At 44.7% G+C, this 15,970-nt stretch overlaps 1 protein-coding gene across 1 annotated transcript in view; it reads left to right on the plus strand.

Annotated features, from left to right (window-relative positions):
- LOC144805981 (uncharacterized) overlaps positions 1-15,970 on the plus strand; it is a 955,295-nt gene that overhangs the window by 890,915 nt on the left and 48,410 nt on the right.

Below are 15,970 nucleotides of genomic sequence, written 5' to 3' on the forward strand. Positions count from 1 at the left end.
GAGGCTGATGCTAGCGGTTTCGAATAGAAAGCTAAAGAAGGGAATGTTTGAGAATGGAGAAGGGGTAAGAATAGTTGGCAAACAAGTCGGATGTGGGTGGGGGTGGGGGAGAAGGGGAGTGAGCGAGTGGGAGGGAAGCACTGGTGAAGCGTCACGTTTCAAGAGCCTGGTGGGTGGGGGGGAGGGGGAGCCAGCGAGTGGGAGGGAGGAAAGGAGCATATGGGGAGGGGGTGTGAGTGAGGGGGAGCAGAAGCCTTTGATGGTGGTGTGCGAGGCCAAGCGCGTACTGGAGAAGCGCCACGCTTCAAAAGTTAACATGCATTGTGAGAAATCCGCATGGAATCTGCTTGGTCAGAGAGTTTGTTTTAACTACATTACTCTTGTCTATTTATCCCTGCGGGATAGAATAGTCGAGACCTAAAAACTTCATCTTGCAGACGAACCAAGAATCACGCTTGAATGTCACAACTTTTTAAAACAAGGTAGTCAGGAAAGTGTGGCGAATATATTGCAGCTCTTTGCATTTTGACAGCCCCAAGCAAATTTGAGAACAGAGTGTATGTATGTAGCAGAGACGAGTCTGTTCACCCAATGTGAGTGGTGATATCCGCTTTGCTGATCTGTCTGAAGTTATGATGCTGCTGACAGTAGCGTGTCTGCTAAAAGCAATGGCGTGACTGGTGGAACAGTAAAGCCAAATAAGAGAAAGTTATCTTCCGACACCGCAGTCTTCGTGACTAAGACCAGTAATACTGAAGACTCTTGAGACTCACAGCAGTAATGTCTTCTTTCAGAGCGTTATTGCTGCAGATGGAGTGAAGCCCAGAAGTAAGCACATTACTAAGGTACCAACAACGTTCAATATTGTTCATTTGTATTAAATGTTTCTCTTTTGCTGCATTTGGAAATGCATTTTCTAGTTTTGTTGCTTTTTGTTTAGTTTTTTCTTGTAGGTTGTTACCTTTGGTTTAAAGGGAAAGATGTTGTAGTGTGTGATCTTAATGCTGCAGTTTGCATTTCATTACCATTATTTGCTTATCCTGGAAAATCTCCAGGGTGTAGGAGATTTGTTGTTCCAGAGTTCATTCTTCAGCTTCTGGGCAGTTGTCGCTCCGTGGCGACCTGTGGTCCTGTTTCTCTGCTCTTCTTGTAGTAGCTCCTATCAGAGCTTCATCCCCCCGCCAACGATAATAAGATGCCAGCACACAACACAGCCTATGATGTGCTACGTCTATCTGCTCGGCGCAGTTAGAGCGCGGATAAAGTTCTCCGCACCTATCAGGCTGTGAATGTAACCTAAAGGCTTAAGATGAAATGAAGAGCTTACCTCCTTCCTGAGTGGCTCCAGACTGCTGTGTGCAGCCCCGATAGCTGGCAGCACCCTGGAGTATGTATGTATAAATCAGATTATGTTGAAGTAACCTGCAATATAGTGGCAGGCAGCACCCTGCCATAGAGTAGGATTTCTCATAGTATTTTATTTCCTGGCACATTAATGGAGATTGTCTTTTAACTGGCAGAAGAACAACACTGACCATACATTTTTCTGGGTTTGTCTTTAAAATGACGTACACATTAGGAATGGCATTTCGTTCTGCTGGAATAATAACACACGTTATCTTGCACTCTGCTATGATGTTGCATAGATTGTTGGCTGCAATGCTTCATTCAAACGTGATTTCTACAGGGCACATACATGATTTGCTGCTGTAGAGAAATAATGGTCCTGTGTACTGTGGCAGACTCCGAAATATTGAAAAACTTCATGAATTCTCTTTCAGCACTTCATAGTAAAACCTTTCAATTTTGACTCGATCATTTGGCAGAAACATAACTTAGTACCATTAATAGAGTTGTGATGGGCAACATTCATGTGGAGTTAGGACTGGCTCGACCAGAGTGCTTGCTGACTTGGAGGAGCATGGAGTTGACCACCTTGCCTGGTCCGGTGTGGAACCAAGCCAGCGATGCTTTGCTGCAGGCTCATTTGCCCTGATAGCTGGTCAACAGTTTGAGGAGAAGGAGGTGAAGAGCTGGCTAAGTGTGCCATGAAGCTGGCATTTCAGTACATCCCTGAGAAGTGAGCTTTGAGTCGATGTAGTGTTCCTCTTATACCACGTGCAATTCACCCTCTCCAAAGCCTCAAGAATTCCTGGGTGTGAAGGGCGGCTGATTCTGATTGGGTGCTTGATAGTTTTCCAGAAACTCATGTTCTTGATAGTTCATGTTTGTCAGTAGTTAATGAAAACGTCCAGGTGTTTAATCTCTTCAGTGACACAAGCTGCAATAAAAGTTTCTTTGTCGTTGCAAAAAAAATGAATCGCCAACGAGCCTCTGTAGGTCAAAGAATGGAAGGGTAGGGGAACTGTCAGTCATCTCACTGCTAAGCAGAGCCATGTCATGCTTCACCCTCCGTCAGGCCTCTGATTTTGACCAACATCGCTTAGAACACTGGGACTTTAGAGACCATCCTTTTAATGAGAAAAACAAAACTACAAGTCCCATAAGCAATAGTGGTGGAAGGTGTCACACATGACCTGGGACAACATCCGATTCAGCACATCCAGTTCAATTTTTTAAGTATTTGACACAATATTGAATTTATAACCTTTGTTTTTTATGGACATGAGTCACCAGAATTCTAAAAACGTCCAGGACAGAAATGGAATGGAGTCCGTTCCATTTGCAGATGGCTGGCCCTACGCAGCAAGGCCTGACTGTTGCCCACGAGGTTTTCTATTGAAAATGGAGAGTTTGTCGATCTATTTGAAACGCGGAGATCAGATAAACGGGTACTGAAACATTACCGTTGAGGGTAGAGTGGACTGCGCACTGAGGGGCACCCGAAGAGCGGTTTCACAGCGCAGCAATACACATCCAAACCTACATATCACATGGTCAAGCTTCATTTCGACCCTGTAGAAGAAGATTTTTTTATTGGAGACTTTTGCCCAACCACAAAAATCTACTCATGTCGTACCCATGCTACAAGGCCTCCTTAGACATGCTCCTGAGGTGTTCAAATACCCAGTTAGAGCTAGGGGTCTTAACCCCAGAGTAGATCAAAAATACAAGGCAGCTCCCTGTTACCCAATGTACATTAACCACTTGGATGCTAAGGTGTTTTATGGCTCCGCATGCAATTTCCATTGAAATCAATGGAAACTCCATGACGAGTTACCCTTGTCATTAGCACTGAAGGGGTTAAGGGCCAACTTCCCTTAGATTCACTAGTAGTTGCCAATGCACGCAAAAGAGCAAACTCCCAAGGGTCAGGTGACACACCACCTCCTGACAAAGAATCCAAGTTATTAGACGCGTCAGGTTAACGTATGGCTTCTCAAGCTGCTAATTCTTGGAAAATAGCAAACACACAAGCCCTTCTAGCAAGATACGATAGTGCTCACTATGAAGAGCTGGAAAAGCTCATTCAACATCTGCCCCAAGAATATAAGGACAAAGCCAATGACCTTATACAAGAAGGCAAACACATTAACCACTACCTCAATCAAATGTGCGCTTGACGCAGCTGTCACCGCGTTACGTGCAATAAATACTAGTGTTCTGCTTCATAGACACGCCTGGCTCAGGGTATCTGGATTTAAGCAAGAGTGCAAAATACGATCCTAAATCAACCTTTTCATCAACAGCACCTCTTTGGACCTGCAGTTGACGCATCTCTAAAAAAAATTAAAAAAGATACAAACAGCAAAGTCCATGGGAGCCTTACAGTCACCATCTGCCAGAGGCTCCCTTCGTCGCTCCTTTTATAGAGCCAGTTCCAAAACTAATACATAAGAACACCCACATCATCCTATAAAAGTCCCAACCAGGGCTCCTTTTCTAGGGGATACAATAGAGGAGGTTACAGAGGTAACAACAATAAGGGTAGAGGCAGAGGTAATAACACCCGCATCTCCCCTAACAATAAAGAGTGACTTCCCTGCGCTTCCCCCCGATCAGCCCACTCCGGTCGGGGGACGCATCTCACAGTTCCTACCTGTCTGGAATTCCATCACAACAGACAGGTGGGTAAGACAAATTATCCAGTATGGTTATTGCCTGGAACTCACTTCTACTCCCCCCCAACATTCCTCCAAGACCGTGTCCAATGTCATTAGAACACCTAACGCTCCTCAAACAGGAAGTCTTAGCAATGTTGCAAAAAGATGCAATAGAGCCAGTTTCTCTAATTCATCAGGGGACAGGAGTCTACTCCCTTTTTTCCTAATCCCAAAAAAGAATGGCTCTCTAAGACCAATACTGGACCTCAGACCGCTCAACGTTTACATTCAATCAGACCACTTCCACATGGTCACTTTACAACAAGTGCTTCCACTACTACAGCAAGGCAACTTTCTCTCCACTATAGATCTAAAAGATGCCTACTTCCACATTCCAATACATCTCGCTCAAAGGAAGTATCTCAGATTTGTGGTAGATGGTCAACACTACCAGTTCAAGGTGCTCCCATTCGGAGTCACCACAGCACCCAGGGTTTTCACCAAATGCCTTGCGGTAGTTACAGCCCATCTCAGAAGACAACAAATTCATGTCTTCCCCTATCTAGACGATTGGCTCACTCCGGACAATACAGTTGCTTCACAGTCTGGGATCCACAGTAAATCTAGACAAATCCCACCTCCAACCGTCTACAATGCAACAATATCTAGGGGCAACAGTGAATACTTCTACAGCCCTAGCATATCCCAATCCCATCTGGATAAATGCTATATAAAACTTAGTTCAAAGATTTCAGCAACAGCACTCACTATCAGCAAGAGTGTTCATGCAGCAAATAGGTATGATGGCATCTTGCATTTTTTTCGTCCCTCATGCAAGATTGCAAATGCGCCCATTACAAGAATGTCTAGCACGCCAGTGGAACCAAGCTCAAGGTCAACTAACAGATCTGATGTTGGTGGACGACCGCACCCATCACTCTCTGCGGTGGTGGATTACAAAAAATCTTTCCAAAGGACGGTTGTTCCTCGAGCTAGTTCCACAGGTAGGGCTAACAACAGGTGCATCGCTCACCGGCTGGGGAGCACATCTCCAAAACCATACCATTCAAGGTTTATGGACCTCTCAACAAAAGCAATTCCACGTTAACTACCTGGAATTGTTGCCAATCTCTCTAGCGCTGGAGTCGTTTCAACCACAACTCCTAGGCAAAGCTGTCCTAAGTCGTACAGACAACATGACAGCAATGTATTACATACAAAAACAGGGGGGGGACACACTCTCCCCAGTTACCCCGTCTAGCACAGAGCAACTGGAGGTGGGCCATTCCACGGAAAATACACCTCCTAGCAGAACATCTATCAGGAGTACACAATCAAATAGCGGATCTTGTCAGTCGCCAAACACAACAGATCCACAAATGGTAACTTCATCCTCAAATACTTCTTCCTTTCTTTCACATGTGGGGAGAGCCAGACATAGAGCTGTTCGCCACACGCCAAAAAGCAACATGCCCAAGCTTCGCATCCAGACTAATGGGTCCTCCATTTGAACCTTTACACAAATGTGAACAACAGTACCTTACTTGGAAAGTAGGTTTTTAGTCGCCATCACTTCTCTCAGAAGAGTGAGCGAACTCCAGGCATTAACCATACAAGAACATTTTTTCAAATCTTATCATAACAAAGTAGTTCTTAGAACAAACTCAAATTTTTTACCCAAAGTAGTATCTGCCTTTCATCCAAACCAGTCTGTTGAACTACCAGTATTCTTCCCCCAACCAGACTCAGTGGCAGAGAGAACTCTACACAACCTTGATGTTAAAAGAGCATTACTTTACTACATCGAAAGAACACAACCCTTTAGGAAAACCAAACAGCTTTTCGTAGCTTTCTCCCCACCTCATAAAGGCAATCCTATAGCCAAGACAGGAATTGCAAGGTGGATTGTAAAATGCATATAAATATGCTACCTTAAAGCCAAATACACGTTAACCATTCCCCCTAGAGCTCATTCTACACGCATCTATGGCATTCTTACGGAACATTCCCCTAGATGACATATGCAAAGCAGCAACTTGGGCCACGCCACACACCTTCACAAAACAATATTTTGTAGATGTGCATGCAAAACAACAAGCTAGTGTGGGCCAGGCGGTATTAAACACTTTCAAACTACTGCAACAGGTACAGGTAGCCACCGGTAAGCAGGATACTGCTATATAGTCTATGCATAGTGTGCAATCTGCAGCTCATATGCCTCGAACGGAAAATGCTACTTACCTGTATACATCTGTTCTTGGCATGTAGAGTTGCAGAGTTGTACATGCCCACCCTCCTCCCCGGATACTTTTATCTGATCCAGTATTATCTGAATTGGATACATCACGCATTTACACCTTTCTATTTCTCACTTCTCCATCTAACCCTACTGGCAAATCAATGTTACGATGGACCCGAAGCCCATGCACATTGTCGACCGAAGGAGGAGTCACCAACCTCATGACTACAAGATAAGAACACACCTAACATCGAATGGATGTTCTCTGAAGGCATGAAAGCCATCGCTGGATGGATGCGTGCCAACTACTTACAACTTAATGCGGGCAAATCTGAAATTATGTTGTTTGGAGGAGCTGCCACTTATTGGTCACGTACCTGGTGGCCGGAAGAGCTGGTTACTGCCCCTACCCCTAAAGAAGTGGTTAAGAACCTAGGTGTCAGGATGGATTACAAACTTACCTTTGATACTCACGCTAACACTACTGCAGGATCTTGCTTTTACATTCTTGGCCTCCTGTGAAGGATTTTTCCCCTTATACCCTCTTCTACTAAGAAAACTTTGATGCAGGCCTTGGTGCTTAGTAGATTTGACTACTGAAATGCCCTCCTATTCTCAGCTAATAAATCTGCCATAAAAAGACTTCAGGTGGTGCAGAATACCGCTGCCCGACTTACTGTCAACGCCCCAGCTAGAACACCCTCTGCACCTCTCCTGAACCAACTCCATTGGCTCTCTATAGGAAAAAGGGTAAAATTCAAAATAGGCTGTATTATTCACAAAGCCCTCAATGGTCAAGGCCCTTCGTATCTTGCAATTAAACCCTCTGCTTACACCCCGACATGAACTCTTAGGTCATGCTCTGAGCATCTGAGTCAAAAAGGCACGTAGTGGTGGGAAAGCATTCTCTCATCTTTCTCCGGCATTTTGGAATAATTTACCCTCACACCTGCGCTCTGGACTTACTCTGGCTCAGTTCAGAAAGATGTCAAAAACCCACTTCTTTTAATCTTTCCTTCGTTTCTGGTATTCCCCACTGTCTTAAGCGCCGAGATACCCTCACGGGTGATTCAGCGCTATACAAGTCAATAAACTTAAACTTCATATAGGATATACATGAAAAGACAGGGTCTGTGGAGCAAATACCTATAAAGACAATAGAAATTGAACTAAAACACAATATTCAAAAATAACAAGAAACACACCAGGGTATCAGCTGTGCCCACAGATCCTGGCGATCAAACCGGAACCCGCAAGATGGTAACAGCAAGGGTGAAGAACTAAATATACAGCCACAATAGACAAAGAGTTAGCAAGGAGGAGTGCTTAACAGGAAAGAATGGAAAACAAAGGACACACTTGGCAGAAAGTAAAAAACGAAAACCACTAGGATACAGGTAGCTAAGACTAAAGGAACAGGAAGACAAGAAGGTAGGAACTGGAATAAGAGGTAAATAAAAAAAAAAGGCAGGGACTAGGAATAGATAAATACAAAAGGAGAGAGACTATAAGGGTGCACTAAATTGTACTGGTTCAGGAATCAAGAAAAGAAGGTAGCACTGAAGGCAGTGTTAGTTCAAGGCACAAGGAATTAACTCTATCTCAGAAATCAAGGTACAGGAAAATAAGGGGAAAGAAATTGCACACTTGGTAGAAAGCAGGTAACAAACATACAGGGGAAACCAGTAGCAAGACAGTAGGCACAGGAAGACAGCAAACTTGGAACGGGAACAAAGGTAAGCAAGGACTGGCAAAAGGGAAGCAAGGTAAGCAAGGACTGGCAAAAGGGAAATACAGTAGGGAGGCTGCAAGTGTGCACTAATCAGTACTTGTTCAGGAATCAAGCACACAAGAAGTAGCTAAGGCTCAGGAGTGAAGATAGCCGTGAAAGCAGTGCTAGTTCAGTGACAAGGAATCACTATAGCTCAGGAAGCAAGGAATAGGTATAGCTCAGGAACTCTGGAAACAATGATAACAAAAGGACAAGAAACAAGGGTCGGCCTCGCAGGAACACAGCTACAGTGACCAACACTGGAGGGAAGGGAGCTGGGGCTTCAAAGAGCTCATAGTATTCACATGCAGCAGGTGTGAGCAGCCTAACAGTTGCCAGCTACAGGTGTGCTGTATTCCTCCACCCATGCTTGGCCTGCAGGGGTGGAGAGGGAGTAGTGAGCAGGGCATTATAGGTAATGGAGTTTCAAGCATGATCAGAGAGACTGGCTTCTCAAAACCCGGCATGGATTGTGAATGAATGGGAATTTCCAAATAGCATCAAAATGGCTGTAGGTCAAGATATGCATAGATGGGAAGGTCCAGAAGTTTATTAGAACACTGGAGAGTCTCACAATTCAGCACAATGGTGGTGGGCAAAAGAGAGCAGGGAGCGAGTCATGACATTTAGCATTTGGACCATGAGGACTGGAGTCAGTTGGCCAGCGACTACGCCAGGAGGATAAGGGACCAGGACAACAAGGGTATGCAGGACTGAGAAGACAGAGGGAGCCATAACCCGCAAAGACAAGAAACAGGAGTCTCGGCTACAAGAACAAAGACGAGGAGGACAAAGAATACTAGGACATGGCCCAGAAGCACTTTGACCTCAAGAACGAGCTGCAGCGACAGCAGCACCAGTGGGAACCTGAGGACTAGGATCAGGAGAAAAAGCAAGAACATATGGATCAAGACCTGGATATCCAGATGTTAATGGTTGGGACCAGGCCTTGAGGACCAGATCAAGGAAAACCAAGGATCTGGATTAGTGAGACTAGAATGAGTTCCAGCTGGACGACTAGTGTTGTGATATCCCTCTAGGGATGAGTGTTGCACTCTATAAATACAGTAAATAAAAAAGAACCATGACGGCCAAGTGTACAAGTACCAGCGCCATGGAGGACAAGGAGAGCCTATGGGACCAGACCGAGAAGGACCAGTTACTGAAAGACCAGGACTGAGTGACTTATACTGCCTGGTGCCCACCAGAATTATACTCTTTCCAAGTCAGTGCCTGCCTCCCCTCCCCCCCAACTCCACCTCCAAAAGATAGAAATTAGTGCTGCTGCTTTCACATTTATCCGGGATCCAGCAGCACGTCTCTTGTACCGGAGCCTTTCTTGAACCCAGATGACGCATCTCTCCTCCTTCCTAAGCACGATAACACAAGAGGAAAGCAGCCTCTGCTGAAGGGCCACAAGAAGAAGGTGGGCCCCTCATCTGAGCCCATGTACGGGGCGACCCCACTCATCACTGCTGAATTAATGCCACAAATCACACACACAAGCTGCGGCTGAATCGGGGATTTAATAAAGCTCAAGACCCTGCGTGCGCCACTATGGGAGGGTGTGTCTTTCCTCAGAATCTGATGCGCCTGCGTAGTGAGGCAAGTAGAATCTACTACGCATGTGCAATGGGGGGTGAATCTCCTGCGCATGCGTAGTGAGGATGAGTGAAATCTGCCCATACACAGTTAACGATCGAGTTCCCCCTTAACCTGAGAACAGGGTTCAGTGCTGAGGATTGAAAAATGTCCTAGTTAGCATGAAGGAAAGTTTCAGTTCTATTAAGGATGCGGAGGCGAGGATTATGCATATCTTTATTAATAGCAAGTTCAAAGGTAAAAGTAAAAACAACCCAGCAACAATACTACAACTCCCATGAACCAATAGTCCAATCCAGTAACAGTCCGATAAGCTATATAACACATAAACCATCGCAGTCCTTCCTCTCCTTTGCTGAAGGAAGTTAAGCACGCTGTTCCTCATTCCATCTTTAATTCTGAACATGAAGTATGCAGCCTCTCCTCGACGAGGGTGTTCAAATTGGAAGCCAAAAGATTCCTAATGAGCAAATTCTTACCGTAAGGGGAGGAGGCACACCTAATTCGTCTGACTTTGTTCTTATCACCATGGTACCTCCAGCTACAATGGATCATCTCCTATGTTTTTTTATTTCTTTTTTCACATGCGTACACCTGTTTACTGTGTTATCCTCCATTTTTGGGTGCTGTTTCCAAATTGATGTTTATACTACCCCCTTGTTCTTTCTTTCTGCCTATTGTAAAGCGCTCTGATATCCTTCGGGATCTTGTTCGCGCTATATTAAACTTTATGAATAAATAAAATAAATAAATAAAAATGTGGTCAAATACCTGCTTCCAGGCGATATATTTTGGCAGAAAAATCCATTTGAGATATCAAGTTTGGTTTTGTATTTTTTCCGCACAATGTTGTTTATTAGTGCGACACTATGTGTATTTTGTACTACAAATGTGCGACTTTCTGTGTTCAAGTTTCTGTAGTTTAACACTAGACTATATGAATGATCGTATTTCATCACAGGAAACAAGGGATTATTCATTGATGAGGTGCAACTTTCTATTACACCCCGGTACTCAAGTTCTTGCAGGATTTCCCTAACTTGTTTTTTAGCTTCATGCTTAATGGGGTATTATCTTTGAGGTTATGGAATTGTCCTCAGTGGTACTTCATGGTAAAGGCAACTGTCATACCACCCTCATGGTTGGGGTATAACGCAGGAGCTAGTGCTAGTGCCCACTCCTTGGCATACAAGTGTATAACCGATTCTTGAACAAGCTCGGAAAAGGCAGGTAAAATCACAGTTTCTCCGTTTAGGCCATCCATTACAAAATCAGGTCGACAAACCTTTTTAGCCAAAAGAATATTCTTAACCTTTATTGAAGTCCTTCCAAAAGAGAAAATTAATGTTTCTAGGTACCTCCCCCTCCAATAGAAGTTGTATTTCGTATAAAATATGGGGGACGCTTAACCTAATATCGGGTGCCTCGACCGTGAAGTACTCACTCAGCGCTACTCCCACCAGACAATCCAGCAGGTTCTGGCGAACTATTGTGACTTCTGTTGCGCTTTTTAGCATGGTCACTGCCCATTCCCTGCTCAGAAGCAGTGTCCTGAATATGCTGGGCATCCCTGACCGTAAGTCCAGCTACTTTCATCTTTTTGAATTGAGGTTTGGAAGGTTTAACTTGTTTAACCTGTTTAATGATGTAGTCAGATGAGCATTGGGATCCTTCGGTTTCACGTTCTCCTCCGATCTGGGCTTTGACCATCCACCTCTCTCCAAATGCTTTTCGGATAACTCCTGAAAGGAACGAGATGAACATATATCAGTATCCTGATACCTCTTAGGTGGTCTAATGTTATCGCAGTTAAGCAGATTGTAGTTTTTTTCAGTAGCTTCCTGTGTAGGAGACCCACCCTGTAGTTTATTTTATATTTGTTTTTCTTATTCTCCTTCTACTTCTTTGTTGAAAAGTCAGGTGCTTGTTTAGAGTTATCATTTGCAGAATAACTCTTCAGTTGTGGTTTACCAGGTCTGGCACTCAAATTATCTCTATCCAGCGTAGCTTATGTTTCTTCGATAATTATAGGAAATTTGCGCTCCTGCTCTGCAAGAGCCAAATCCTTAAACGCTGGCATATAGCCAACGTTTGCCTCTTCCCTCTTTATGTTAATTAACATTATGGAGGACACCGTTGCAAAATTGCCCATCAGTTTTATTCCCAAGTCCAGGGCAGGTACTACCCCGTACATTCTGGATCGGTTTAAGCACTTCTATCAAACCAGCCAATGAAGGGATACCATGTGTTCTGATATATACTGCAGCAAAAACTATACCTCAAATTGGACAGTCTTCTAGTGAGGGAGCCATCCCCATTGGCAAGCTAATTGTTAATATTCTATTTTTTCTAGTGAGTCCGCATGGGAATAACTGTCTCAAGCTGTTTTTTGTACTCGCTGCCATAGACAACATCCACACCCTCCTCAACCAAGGGCACACTCCAGCTCTGATCCTACTCGATCTCTGTGCGGCATTACACACCATCTCCCACTGCACCTTCACCGGCAGACTTTGCGACGCCGGCATACAGGGAACAGCCCTTGACTGGATCCGCTCCTTCCTCACCGGCTGAACCCAAAGAATCAGACTGCCACCCTTCCTCTCCGAACCCACAGAAATCAATTGCGGAGTACCACAAGGATCATCGCTCAGCCCCACGCTCTTCAACATCTACATGCCCCTCCTCGCCACCATCATCAAACAGTACGGACTCAGTATAGTATCCAACGCCCACGACATCCAGGTCATCCTCCCTCTCACCAAGGACATTACACAATCAGACAACAGTACATCTACTTCACCAGTTGGGTTTTACAATAATTGCACAAAAATATCATCTGTGTCCAGCACAAGTGCAATCTTATCTGGGAGCTTCCATCAACACTCTCAAAGCTCTAGCCACTCCCAATGTAGCCAGGATTCACAATATCCAGGCCACACTATTACAATTTCAACTCAACCAATCATTACCAGCCAAAGTCTTCATGCAACTGCCGGGAATGATGGCATCCTGCGTTGCAATCGTACCTCATGCAAGGCTTCACATGCGTCCTCAATGTCTAGCGAGTAGGTGGAATCAATCACAGGGGACCAGATGTACAACGTTATTTTGCATGCGCAAACGGGTTTGTGAACCCGTTTGCACATGCAAAATCACTGTAGGCCATGTACAATTCCAAAATAGCGAGTCCCAGTTTATTTGCGACTCGCTATTTAGGAATTGAGAGTCACTGTTAGGAAGGGGCATTCCCTTCCTAATTGCGTCCGCAATGCTATGTGTGAATGTTTTCCGACCACAATTGAGGTCGCAAAACATTCGCAAATTACCACCCTCTTGAAGAGGGTGGTAATGCAGTCGCTATTTTGAATGGGTCCCCTTCCACTTTGTGACTGTGTCTAAAAATATTTTTTAAGAACAGGCAGTGGTCCCAGGGACCACTGCCTGCCCTTAAAGAATGAAACGAAAACGTTTCACTTTCTAAAAATTAAATGCATCCCGTTTTCCTTTAGGAAAAACGGGCTGCATTTAAAAAAAAAGCTGCTTAATTAAACAGCAGTTCCGGACGTGGTGGTCTGTTGAGCCCAGCAGGCCACCATCCGTGGTAGGGCTGGCATTCCCAATGGGCTCACAAATTGCGAGAGGCTCATTAATATTAATGAGCCTCGCAATTTACAAGCCCATTGGGAATCGCAAATCAGTGTAATAACAACTACTGTACATTTCATTTAGCGCCTCACAATAAGTCGCAAATTGCGAGGCGCAAAATGAAAGGGTCGTACATCTGGCCCAGGGTCTATTAACCGATCTTGTGTTGGTAGACCGCCGCAACCATCGCTCGGTGCAGTGGTGGAACCCTCAAAACTTAGCAAAAGGACAGCCTTTCATAGACCTGATTCCACAGATACATCGTTAACCGGTTGGGGTGCCCATCTTCAACATTACAGAGTCCAGGGTCTGCGGTCGGACAAACACAAACGTCTCCACATCAACTACCTGGAACTTCTAGCAGTGTTCCTGGCACTCAGCTTTTCTCACCCAACTTGTAGGCAAGACTGCCTTAATTTGCACTGACAACATGACTGCAATGTACTACTTACCGAAACAGGGAGGGACTCACTCTCTCCGGCTGTCGTGCCTTGCACAAAGCATTTGGGATTGGGCGATTCACCAGAATATCTATCTCCTAGCAGAACACCTCCCAGGAGAAGACCATCAGATTGCAGACCTGCTCAGCAGACACATGCAGCAAGTCCACGAGTGGAAACTTCATCCCCAAGTTCTTCTTCCCTACGTTCAAAACTGAGGTTTTCCACAGATAGATCTGTTTGCCACAGTGCACAACGCAAAATGCCCAAACTCTGCATCCAGATTCCCACACCCAGCATCCAAAGGCAATGCCTATGGACGATTTGGTCAGGGATATTTACTTACGCTTTTCCGCCTCTCCTGCTAATTCCTTTACTAGTTCGGAAGCTCAGACAAATGTCCCTCACTGATCTTATTTGCCTCCACATGTTCTCGTCAACCTCGGTACTCTCAACCTTAAAACTATCAGTGGTTCCACATCAAAAGCTACATCTCACACCTTGTCTCCTCACTCAGAGCCATTGAGAAATCAGACATCCAATTCCCAGAGAACTCAACCTAGCGATTTGGCTCCTGAAGTCATAGAGTTTGGTTATTTACAACTTCCACCAGACTGTATGAATAATTTCAAGGAAGCTAGAAAGCCTACTACTAGAGCATGTTATGCAGCAAATGGAAACTTTTTGTTGCCTTTTGTAACAACAACAATATCAATCATCTTGATGCTTTTGTGCAGAACATAATTTGTTATCGGTTGCATTTACAGCAATGTGGATTAACTTGCACATCCATTTGTTTACACCTCGGAGTCGTAGCTGCATACTTGCAAAATAGACAACACCTATCTCTCTTAAGAGAACCAGTGATTAAAGCCTTCATGGAAGGATTAAAAAGAGTTATACCACCAAGTATTCCCCCTGCTCCAGAGTGGAACTTAAACATAGTCCTTACACGGCTAATGGGCCCGCCTTTTGAACCAAAGCACAAATGTCCGTTACAATTCCTGTCATGGAAAGTTGCTTTCCCCATAACGATAACCTCACTAAGGAGAGTTGAGGAACTTCAGGCATTAACTATACAAGTATTTACAACAAGGGGTGGTGAGGGACAGAGTCTCTGAATTAAGCAGAATACTCTCACCCAGTCAAGAGATCAGGGCTAGATCCAACACCGTTTTTTAGCTCATTGCACCATCCCAGTTTCAGAACCTGGCTGTATGCAAATTAGTCCGTCCCTGGCCCAGTGCATCATGGGAACAGGGCAGACCAGACTACAAAAGCCAATTCTTACACTGGGAAGGAAACAAGCTTCCGGGGACCGGTTTCTGGCATTACAGCCGTCTTCGGCCCGGCTTGCTTGAATCCTGATGATGCAATGAGCAAGGGACTCATGTCTGAGTATACCCTTCCACGCTTAGGGTGGACAAAAATATTTACAACAAGGGGTGGTGAGGGACAGAGTCTCTGAATTAAGCAGAATACTCTCACCCAGTCAAGAGATCAGGGCTAGATCCAACACCGTTTTTTAGCTCATTGCACCATCCCAGTTTCAGAACCTGGCTGTATGCAAATTAGTCCGTCCCTGGCCCAGTGCATCATGGGAACAGGGCAGACCAGACTACAAAAGCCAATTCTTACACTGGGAAGGAAACAAGCTTCCGGGGACCGGTTTCTGGCATTACAGCCGTCTTCGGCCCGGCTTGCTTGAATCCTGATGGTGCAATGAGCAAGGGACTCATGTCTGAGTATACCCTTCCACGCTTAGGGTGGACAAAAATATTTACAACAAGGGGTGGTGAGGGACAGAGTCTCTGAATTAAGCAGAATACTGAAATGCCAGAAACCGGTCCCCGGAAGCTTGTTTCCTTCCCAGTGTAAGAATTGGCTTTTGTAGTCTGGTCTGCCCTGTTCCCATGATGCACTGGGCCAGGGACAGACTAATTTGCATACAGCCGGGTTCTGAAACTGGGATGGTGCAATGAGCTAAAAAACGGTGTTGGATCTAGCCCTGATCTCTTGACTGGGTGAGAGTATTCTGCTTAATTCAGAGACTCTGTCCATCACCACCCCTTGTTGTAAATTATTAACTATACAAGAGCCTTTCTTTCAACTTCACAAAGATTGAGTGGTACTACATACTAATCCTAAATTTCTCCTTGAAGGAGTTTCTGCTTAGTGGTAATTCTTGTGCGGTATCAAATTAAAATAATATAACATTAGCATTTTCATTATTAATTGAACCATCCAAATTCTTGTATAGAATTTA

This window comes from Lissotriton helveticus (genome assembly GCF_964261635.1).
Source record: "Lissotriton helveticus chromosome 1_1 unlocalized genomic scaffold, aLisHel1.1 SUPER_1_unloc_38, whole genome shotgun sequence".
In the NCBI taxonomy this organism is placed as follows: domain Eukaryota; kingdom Metazoa; phylum Chordata; class Amphibia; order Caudata; family Salamandridae; genus Lissotriton; species Lissotriton helveticus.